This window comes from Parasteatoda tepidariorum, chromosome 6, assembly GCF_043381705.1.
Source record: "Parasteatoda tepidariorum isolate YZ-2023 chromosome 6, CAS_Ptep_4.0, whole genome shotgun sequence".
In the NCBI taxonomy this organism is placed as follows: domain Eukaryota; kingdom Metazoa; phylum Arthropoda; class Arachnida; order Araneae; family Theridiidae; genus Parasteatoda; species Parasteatoda tepidariorum.
The window spans coordinates 81492662-81504637 of NC_092209.1; the positions used below are offsets into that span (position 1 = coordinate 81492662).

Here is an 11976-nt window from a genome sequence, read left to right on the forward strand (position 1 = left end):
AAATGTCCTGTTATTATTTCACCTGAAAGTTTTTTCGTCCCATAATTAAATTCATCGGTTCCTCAAAACATGCAATTTTTTTTAATGTGATAGTGAATCTTGATGTTTTTTTTCTGCATAAAATAAATGAATAAAATTATTTTTAGTTGATATTATTTTATTTAATTTTATTTTGAAATAAAATAAGTGCTGTAAGTGGAATGGCCACACAATAGTGTCACATCGAAAGTATAATCAAGTATTCATACTGTCTTTTATTATAATTTTTAAAATCACAGTTCTTAAAATGGTTATGTTTCCCAGAAAATAAAAAAAAAGTAATTTAGAACTCTAATCTTTGTAATGTTCTGAGATTTGGTAAAATGACGATATTAGTAGTCGACGATAGAGTGTCGACGATCTGTCATTTTTATTTGCCAAACTGTCTCATTTTCAGTGCTTTTAAAGTTATCTAAAACAATAAGTGTTTTTCTTAACGTCTTTTTGTGGGGGAGTTGTTTCTATAAATCTAAATAATGAAAAATCAATAGTAATTGAAGCAAAAACTCAGTTATGTGTTAAAATAAAAATTTATTCAGAGAATGTTTTGAATTTCTTAAGTTTCGAATAGACCTGAAATTGTCATGATCAATTACAACATATTCAGTGTTGATTGATCTTAATCTTTATTTTAAATAATTAATCTTTATTTTAATTCGAAGTTTTGTAAAAATAATTTTGCAAAACTTAAATTTCCCGAATAGGATAATAAATGATAAAAAATTGGATTTTTTTTTCTCTTTATGAATTTTTTTGTATGTGCCTTTCGTATTACGTTTATGCCAATGTTTATTGTTGATTTATTCATTATTCTCCGCATACGAAGAATTGGATTTCATTTATTGGCGACCAGCAATAAGCGTTAGCTACACTTTTTTTTTTAAAAGGAAAACATAAAGCGATTTCCAATTTTACCTGATATGAAAAGGACCGTAACCTATGAAATACTTCTAATGGAGAATGTTCAATGCGAACTAATATTTGAATATTGCCTAATTTTATTTTTTGTATTTGCACTTGGTTCGCTACCAGGCTCGATACATTTTGAACTATAATGTTGAACTGAATGAGTTCCTCTTCTTTCTTTTCAGACGACGGGCCTTTGGAGGCAAGCGAAAAGGAGATGTTGAAGAACTGAAGAAGGAAAAGATTTCACTTCTTCATGTGACTCAAGAGGACGAGGAAGACTTCTTTCGTTGGAAAGTTCCTTTTCAGGAATGCAATTTGGTGAATTACCAGCCTGATGTTCATAAGGCGGTGCAGTCCTGTGAGCAGAAAGATTTGTTTGTTATCACAAGTAAAGGTGAAGTAACGGATCAGCCTGATGCTCATAAGGTGGTGAAGTCGCACGAAACGAAAGACTTGTCTGTTACCACCACCAGTAAAGGTGAAGTTGGGGATCAGTCGACTAAAGTGGACTTAGTTTTCACAGATGTTGAGCTGAAACCATCTCTTCATCGTGCCTGGCTGGATGTGAACTACATCTTAAGAGAGGTAAGTCCAAATGATTTTTTATGAACACATTGTTTGTTATTAAGTAATTTTGAAACTATCTACAAAATGTGGCCTTATAATACGTGACGAAATTTGGTAAATGCTGCAATATTTGATAATTATATCATGATATCTTAACGCATGGCATAAATATGATTCAATTAAATTTACTTTTTTGGTTCTTTATTTTCTTCTAAATATGTGGTAATAAGATGCATGAGTTTGAAATCCACAATTTCTCACAAATCCACAAATGTGAGGAAGTTATCAAAAGAAAAGGAAAATTGTGAATAAATGGTTCAAACGTCGTATTTTTTTGTTCCCTCCACCAAAGTTATAAGTGTTTTGTTGCCAGAAGTGTCATTAGCGTACAGCACGATAATTTTTAACTGAAATATTTTTTTCGTGTGGTATTTAGGTATTAATCAAAAAATGCCTCGAATAATTAAATATTCAAGCTGCTGTGTTATGATGCTGAGGACAGCAATCATCACAAGTGTTTTAAATTTTAACTAAGAAGGGTTAAGAAGTACTTTATCGAAAAATTTCGCAATCACAAAGTTTTCTTTATCCCTATTTCCTTTTCTTTTAGAGCAGGTTAAAAAACATCTTTCTCATTAACTTGAGTCTGTATTTCGACCCATGTCACATACTTGTCCTTTTGACACAATTTGATAGTAAGTAAGAAAAGAATAATCTCGATTTTTTCATGGTTTATCATGTCTCAAGAAGAAAAAAATTGCATAGATATTAGGATATAAAAAATCCGTTTTCATACGTACCCCTCCAATGGCTCTTCTTTTATATGTATCATAAATCGAAATAATATTAAACAGCTGTTTCTATAAGATTCTCGTATTACAGTTTCTAGGTTATATAGACTGAATCCTTTTAAAACCTGTTTATCTTCACTGAAATAAACTATTACTTAATGAACACAATTCTCCCCCATTAACAAAAGTCCAGATTTTTCATAAAGCAGCAGAAGTCCAATGAGAAACTGATTTTTAAACAAGAAACGCTTTTACTATGTACTTTAACTATACGTTGATATATACATTGACTTCCACTGGTGAATGTTGACAATCACATAGTCGCTTTGGTAAATTTCTGAAATATATACTATGTCTAGTTAAGTGGTCTAGTTTATTCCATGGAAATTCCTTTAAAAGGCACTTACTCAAGTGCCACTCTTTCCCTCACACACCCAAGGGTCTGTTCTCTTTCATCAAGTACGCATCAAGTGTTTCCTCAAGTATCAAGCATCAACTGCCCGGTATGCATTAGCAAGGTAGGCCCTACATCAATGTTTTTTAATGCCATGTGCCACTGTCCAGTATGCATTTAACCAGTTCTCCGAACACTCACGTTTCTCTTAATCCATCCTCAGCAGATCTTAAAATATCGAATAAATGTAATACTATCAAAAAATAAAATAATATCAGAACGTATATGACAAATATTTCGGACATTCACAAAAGCGACTATGGCATTGTTGACATTGACCTGTAAAATTCGACATTTACTTAATTTCGGTCATTCACAGTAGCATCCGATTATCCGGGTTAATCACCGGGACAGGTCGCACGGACAATCGGAACATACGGATAATCCGAAAACTCCTTTTATTAAAGAACAATTCAATATCAGTACAAAAAATTACTGACATTTGCATGCATAACATCAAACTAGCAATTTTCCTTATTAAAAAATGTGTAATGCGTCTTCGTCATATATCGATACACATATTTTACGAACAGCAGTAATATCACTGTAATCAAATCCTCCCATATAATCTAATAAAGTTTCCACGGAGCAGCAGAATGAGAAGTTTCCACAAATCCCTCATTTACTACAGCTTCTGCATCAGTTATTATCATCACTATTTGATTTAACAACATAACGATGTCTTCATCAGTCAAATACTGGAAGCCAGGCTTACATGCATCACTTTGAAACCAATCTTCTAAATTTTCTTCATCAAGAATTTCGAAACCTTCGATTTCTTTTGCTTGTTCGTGAATACTGTCATCATATTTTTCTTGAACATCTGAAGAGGATTGTTCATCAAGCAGTATGATCTTTCTCCAAGATCGTGATAACGTAGACGATTTTACCTTTGATTATGCTACTGATATTCCGTATACTGCAATCCAATAACGAATATTGCTTCCAAAAATTTGGTAGTGTTATAACTTCATGAATCAAATATTTTTAATCTTGAAAATGTTTCTTTTTATATTTTTTGTGTGACTCCGGAAAGAGCACGGATAATCCGCAAACCGGATAATCCAAGCACGGATAATCGAGAGTGTACTGTATTTAGTAAACTGTGATGCATCTAATTTATTTACTTAAAATGTTTCTATTTACAGTATGACATCGAAAGAAGTCTCACTGTTCCCTTGGTGACGAAAGGTATTCCGCCTAATTATGCGGGAAAATTTAATACCACTGTTGTGCGCTGCAACAGCTGTACTTGGTGGTGACCGGTGAGTGGATTGCTTACAATTTATTGTGCTTAGTAGCACTGTTCACTATATTTTGCTTCAAAAATCTCACTCACATTGTTAGGTATATGATATAGTACAATCAAACAAAATATTTCATCTCTTAAATTTTAAAAATCAAATCATTCAATTATCTATTTGGCAATTTAAAAATTATTTAATAATTTTAAACAGACAAGTGATTTAATAATCTCATTATAATTTTTATTACTAAAAAATAATAATGAAAAAATTTGCCTTAAAAGAAATAAAGGAACTACTATGATTTTTGCAGCTTGCTACAAATATGGAAATATAACATGGTAGTAATTATTTACATATTGAAATATAAAACAATTCTATAACTATAAATAAATCTTTAACTCTTAATTCAAATTTTAAAATATCAATAAAAATTAACTAATTTCTAAATTTATAAAAAACAATTTCCGAGAAAACATATATGGAAAAACCAATTTTCTGAACAATTAAAGAGCTTTTTTTTCGCTTAACATATGCAGCTTTTATAATAGCTCTAATAACTCCTTAACCTTGCTAATTCCTTAAAGTATATATTAATTTTAAATTATTTTCAATAATTGTTTTTATAAACTTTTTTTATCAGATGTTCGGATTTAAATGCAACCCTTTTTTAATTATTAATTATTAATAATTTTTTTAATGTCACAATTTTGTCATATTTTGTCAGATTTTCTGCAACTATTTGTACTTTTTACTATCAAAGTGCTGGATTTATTGTAAAGATTTTTAATACTTATTTCTTATTTATTTTTAAAACTTTTTAATAGTACTGAAATTAAGTTTTTAATACAATGCCCATTATCTTAAAACTCAATGAAGGTATCGATTTTTTTATATTAATCATAAACTGAAATTGAATATAATAAATTTTGTTCTTTTAATTTCTTTTCTATGGCGCAAATAAAATCTAATAAATACTGATAACAAAAAAATATGCTCAATTCATATTCAAAAATATTTAAATATTTTACTCACAAACCACTTTTTCTGTTCACCAAGCATTTTGAAATAACATTTGAACATTCATCTAAATATCAAATTGAGATTGGAACTGTAAGATATTTTTGCAATATCATTTATAATTCAGAAATTGTATTTTGAAAAATTCAGAAATTGTATTTTGTATTTTTATTATTTAGACTAATATTTTTAGCAGGATTCCCACGATCTGGAAAGAAATTGAAATTTTTTACAAAATTATGGGAGAGACAGACACATTTAACATGAAAAATTTTCTAAATTCGGAAAAAAAAACTTTTAAATTAAGAATCTGTTTCACTCTTAAAAATAGCTTTTAATTTGAAAAATCTTGGCTTAATCGCAGCAACGATTAATCAAGTGTGGTAGCATCAACAATATTAAAATTACGGCTAAATTATTGCACTACGGTGACCAATAAGTTCTCATACACATTCAAATTTTCATGACAGCAATACAAAATAAATCATTCATGAACTTTTTGCATTAAATTAAAGTAGCAATCTTTACAATAAATGTTTTAAGTAACACTGCCTTTTAGTTTCTTCATGAGCTTGTGTTCAAATTCATCGCATGCGGCATTTCCTGCTAAATCTTTTGAATTTGTTCAAATTGGTGATTTTGTATTGGGAGTACAAATTAGTTCGGTCCGTTTTTTTGTGGTCAAATATGCATTCATTTCAGAACAAAATAAACGAACAGATTAATCAAAGTATTGTCCATCACTGGCTACTACTTTTTCCCACCTCTGAGGCATTTTTCGAATTCCATCTCGTAAGAATGTCTTGTCTTTTGAGGCGATCGAAGTTAGGAGCCACTTTTCGATTTCTGCGAAAGAGATGAACCGGTGACCTGCCAAATCGTACTGCATCTGTCGGAACAACCAGTAATCAGAAGGAGCAACGTCTGGCGAATACGGTGGGTGCGGTAAAATATCCCCCTTGAGCTTTTTCAAATAATTTTTTTCTACTTTTGTCACATAAGGCCGACCGTTATCATGCAGAAGAATAACTTTGTCATGTCTTTGCTCCTTTCCGGCAGTTTTTATCGTAATGCACGGCTCAAACGAATGGATTATAGCCTATACCGATCGCCCGTAATGGAATCGCCAGGCTGTAGCAGCTCATAGTATACAAAACCATTCTTCATTCATCATTCTTTAAACGTCGAAACCATTCCCTACATGATTTATCAGTTGGAGCATTGTCACCATAAACTTCTACAAGCATTCGATGCTCTTCAGCTGCCCTTTTATTCCAATTAAAGTAGAAACATAAAACTTCCCGCAAATGCTGCTTAGTCACCACAAAATTTGACATATTTAACAAAGTGAAAATATGGTTTTTGTATGAAACTCAAAGCGATATAAACTGAATATTATTGACAGATGTCTAACATCTCTGAAACCGCTGAAATCAGCCGTCACTATGAAACATTCATAAAAGCCAGAGCCATCTTTTGAAAATGGACCGAACTAATTTGTACTCCCAATAATTATTAAGTTGAGAGAGAGTGTGTGATCAAACAATATAATCAAGCGGTTTTATACCGGTAGAGTTAGGAAACCATACAGTTAGACGAAATGCCCCCTAAATGTTTACTGTCCCACTCTTGAACAGCAGGTGTGGTATTGAGAGCGCCATCTTTTTGGAGGCAGAGAAATTCCACTTATACATACTCTTTAATTAAAACTTTTTTGAAAACGTCAGTTTTTTATTATCGGGCATTGATTTTTAATCCCTTTATAAAGAAAACTAACAGGAATTTGCATCTCTTTTAAATAGCCCCAAACCCTCAAAGCCATTGCAGACGAAACATTTTTATAACGCAGATCATAATGCTAGATTTCGGGATGTGTAATCAGTAGAAATCGACCATATTCTATCATTTTGCGGGTTGAGACCGTAAAACGAATACTTTCTCGTCTGAAAAGGCAAACTCGTTTTCAGAGTGCCAAGCAAAAGATTCCGCCACTCTCTGCCTCATTTTCTTCTTAGCAAACTCTGAAAATCCGTGAATTTTGCTCTTTCAAAAAGTTTTGAAGCCAAAGTCTTTTTTCATAATGTTTAGCATTGATTCCCTCGAAATCTTGAGATCTCAGGCTAGCTTTGTAGCAGACCTTTTTCCATTTCGTCGTTTCTTTTCCCTAAACCTTTTTACAGGCTTTTTTTCAGTTTTGTCGTATTCTTCCCCTAAACCTTTTTACAGGCTCTTTTGTCCGTAAAGTCAATGGTCCGCTAGAATTTTTTCCGTCATGGACTGAGGACATCTCATTATAACACCTGATAGTTCTGTAAATAAAAATCTCTCTTAACCCCGGGGTGTTTAAAGTCTCTAAAAATTTGTCTGGCTGCTTTCCTTTGATGAATTTACTTATCATTATTTTTCTAAATTTCTTCATTTTACCAAGGTGAAAATAATTATAAAAGCTAAAGCACATAAGTTTGCAATAGGTTATACTAAATTGCCCGAAAGTTCTTGGCATTACAGCAATAATTGTATAAATTTTTAACATCCTTGAAGAAAGTTGTACGAGAACGTATTGGTCGCGGTGCGTATTATGTCATAACGTGCACTAAAATTTTAAATTCTGTACAAATGTTTTTTTTTAAACTTAAAATTAAACGAAAGCGTAAAAATATTCAAAAAGGTTTTCTAAAAGGTATTAAATTTCGACATATTTTTGGAAATTTTATTGGTATTTTTCACTTTTTTCTGGGTCGTAGGAATCCTGTTTCATTTACAGGTTCTGTGTAGAAGTAAGTCGCTGCCTTAAAATATAATAGGAAATACTATTGTTATTGCAGATTCTATGGTAATATGGTATTTTTTTCTTACTTTGATACTTAACCGTATCTGATTGTGATCGTTTTAATAAGTAAATATATTTAAAAAGCACCCAAACTTATTTATAATTCATTCTATTTGAAAATAGTTAGCAATTCAATCCGTTAAAATATGTTTTTTTTTAAAATTAATATGTTACATTTTTGCAGCAATTTAAAGGGAAACTTTATTTTGGAGGTGATAAATAATTGCAATAGAGAATTCATGTCCAAAATTATTTCATCTATTGTAGTTATGAAATAAGCGTTTTCATATGCCGACTTCACATGATTAATAAATATTACCTGTAACTAAATTAATTCCGTTTTTGAGAGGTGATAAATAATGAAGTCAGAGAATTCATGTCTAAAATTAATGGTTTCAATTGTTATTTTAAAATAATCCTTTTTCACACCGACTTAATATGATTAAAAAATATTGCTTTTAACTAAATTAGCAGCTTTATACAATATTATTCATTTCTTTGAATTAAGAAAAGAGTAAAATTTTTTTATTGCTTATTTCAGTAGTTTGTGCAGCCAATAATCAACCAGAATTTGTAATTGTTTTCATAATATCATTTGCAACGAAACATTCAATTTTGTGAAATATATAGAACAATAGTATTTGAGTTATTATTTTATTTGAAAAGATTATAAAAATAGCACAAATTGAGTTTAAATTTGTAATGCCAGCACTTTAAACTCTAACATTTTCCATCACTATATCGCGCCATAATCTTAAAAAGACTTTCAGTTATAAGATACTTTTTGTATAAGTTAAAACAAATCAAATGACTAATCACGTTTAAGAATTATTAAATTGAAAGATAATACAACAATATGATGTCGCGGTTTCAGCAAATATAGCTATATTTTTAAGATGCAATCGTTCAATGTTACCTGTAATTAATAAAAAGTTTTTAATTTAAAAAAATTTCAGATTTAATTTTTTTAGGACATTATTTTAAATTCATCTAATAAGCTAAATGTGTAAAAATTCTAGTATTTTTCTAAAAATTTACTTACAGGTTTTACAGTTTATCTTGTTGTGGGAATCCTACATTAGTTCCAGGTAATATGTATCAGAAGTAATTATCTACTTTAATGTAAGAACGTGCACAAGTTACAGGTATTTTTTTGTTACTAAATTATAGTCTCTTGTAGTGTTTTTTTATTCTATTGTAGTTCATGGTTATCATAAAATTGATCCAATTTATAGTTAATTTTATTTAGCAAAATACCAATTTAATATATTCATATTATTATGTATCTTATATTAAAGTCAAATTTCTATATATTAATTTTAACACTAATTTTTAATAAAACGTTTTTATTTTCGGAATTGAAAAAGATTTAAATGAATAGAATTTGTAAACTGTATTACATCCCATATGGCCTCAGTAATGCTTAGAACGTCATCAAAAGTTAAATATTTCTTTTTTAAGTTTGTGAACTTCACATGCTTTGAAGGCATTACCTAATAGTGGATATAATTAACAACTAGTCTATATAATGTATTTAAATGTTCTCGATGAAATCATTGTGCGAACATCTGATTGTTTATTATGATTGAGCTTAAAATGACTAAAACTATTTTATTTTTATTACTTGCAGTCTTCTTTTTAGTTAGTTTTAGAGATGATTTTTATAGTAAAGATATTTTTGAGATATTTTATATTTATATGCTTATTCGAAAAGCTGCAAATAACAATTTGTAACTTATTTCTTATTTTTAAAAAACTAAATCCATATAATTTTTTACATTTTCTGCGTTATGAAATCTTTGCAAAATGTGTTAGTTACTGTAATGGATATCACTGGTAATAGTTATCACGTAATTCTACATATCAGCTATTAATTATGAAAAAATAAATTAAAACAACTACTTAGTCTAAAGTAAATAAAAAGAATTATATAAATAACAATAAATAAATGCAACTAACTAAATCAACGTATCAAAGAAACGCATGAAAATAAAATCATGAATAATTTAATATTAAAAAAATAAATAATAATTAATAAATAATAATTAATAAATAATAATTAATAAATAATAATTAATAAATAATAATTAATAATTAATAATCAATTAATAAAAATAAATAAGTAAAAATACACGAACAAAGATCGAGCCACAGGCAGTTATTCTTTAGATTTTGTATGCATAGTGGAATCTCAGGTAATATTTATCAGCAAGTACTACCAGAAATCATACCATATACATACAATTAAACACTTGAAAATAAATAAAAAGTATTAATTACTCTAAATTAACTATTTAAAATTTTATGAACAAAACTATAGTAATGTAAATAAACAAATTAAAGAAACACATTAAACAAAAAAAATAATAAAAAAAAAGTAAGAATTATAAATAACTAAGAATAATAAATGATTTACAAAATAAATGAAAATATAGCAGATACAGAAAGATGCTTTTAAGATGTTATCAAATATATCAAGATCCGAGAACATGTGTAAAAATCGCTTAAATTCTGTCAACTATTGATTAATCTCTGAAAGAATTGTTTAACACACAACACTTTTAGGAAACTAACTTGTTTTACATGTTAATAAATTGTTCGATTAAATTAAATTAATGAAATTTCCTCTTAAGGTCAAGTAAAAAATGTGCAATTAAGATAAATAAAAATTAATATGCATAAATAAAAGTACAAAACTAATAAATAAACCAAGAACAATGAAATATTAAGAAAAAGAATAAAAGAACAAATAATTACATATTGACATAAAAAAAATCATTTGTTTTATTACTAACAATAACGCAATTTCATCACATCATGCAAACATTAGAACTTAGCAATTGATATAAAAGTCAACTTTTGAAACCCCCAAAATCTCGACTTAACCAAATGTCAACTTAACCTATGCTTAAACTCCGGCAATAAAGTTGTTGATCGTGAAATATCGAAGCATTATAATTAATGAGATAGATATAAATAACTCTGTATCAACTTATTCTTCTTAAATGCTTTTTTAAAAAAAAAAAAAAAAAAAAAAAAAATAGCGACANAAGTTTTACATGAGCAATTTTGCATTTTCTCTTTTCTTTTTTTCACTTATAATGTTTTCTTTAGAAACAGTACTTTAAATTACTTTTAGAAAAGAATAAGAATAAGAACAATTAAAAAAAAATTTATACAATATATGGAGTATTTTAAATATATGGAAAATATTAAAATATATGGAGTATTTTAAAAAAGTATAATATATTTAAAACCTATCTTAAAGCTGCTATAACAAAGATTTTAGAAAGTCTAATTCAATATCAGTGTCGCTATAAAAAAACACGTTTAACAATGCATAGTTATTTGCCGAATACTACAAAAAATCCAAAGAATTTGAAATTCCATACTTTAAATATTTTACAATGACATTTAAATCCCAATTTTGCCAACAGCCTACTATCATTTAAGAACAAATATATCGTTCACACCGATCAATGTAAAATATTTCAAACTTTAGAAACTTTTGTAGACTTAACGATATATTTTTATATAATTTGTTTTTAGTTTTGGAAATTTTTATATTTGCTGTTTTCATCGGCCGACATATACTCCCGACACACTAGAAAAATGTTGTCTCGTAATTAAAAAGATTGTAAGGTAATCTGAATATATGTATTTCTGAAGCCAAACTATAAAATATAAATAACTAGTCTGAAAATTTTCTTAGTTGTAAAGTCTTATGTAAACTATAATTTAGGACAAACAGTATTTCATTTATTAATGGTAGTTCTTTGTTTCTTATGAGTTACAGATGTGTAGGAATTTACAAGCTGGTTCACTGAATGAGAAGACTTTAAATTTTAATTTGATGAAGCATCACAAATTTAAAAATATACAATATATAATAATACAGAATTGAGTAATACTACATAAATGAAAAAAAAAAAAAAACAGTTTAATTATTCCACTTTGGTTTGATAGGGCAGAGGAGTAGAAGTTGAAGTTGTTGTTTTCGTTCTTCTTACGTGATCATCTCTCTTCAGAGTTAGGGTTGAGATTCTCCTAATAGAAAAATATCGTTTGGTTTCTTTGACTTCAAAATTATGTCTTAAAAATCAGAATATTAGAGTTAAGTTA

The 11976-nt window shown here is 28.6% G+C and overlaps 1 long non-coding RNA gene across 1 annotated transcript; it reads left to right on the forward strand.

Annotated features, from left to right (window-relative positions):
• Positions 1-1134: 1134 nt before the first annotated feature.
• Positions 1135-10897, forward strand: LOC139425937 (uncharacterized). The gene is made up of 2 exons (XR_011637075.1): positions 1135-1533; positions 3909-10897. It is a non-coding gene; the product is annotated as an uncharacterized lncRNA (long non-coding RNA).
• Positions 10898-11976: the final 1079 nt, after the last annotated feature.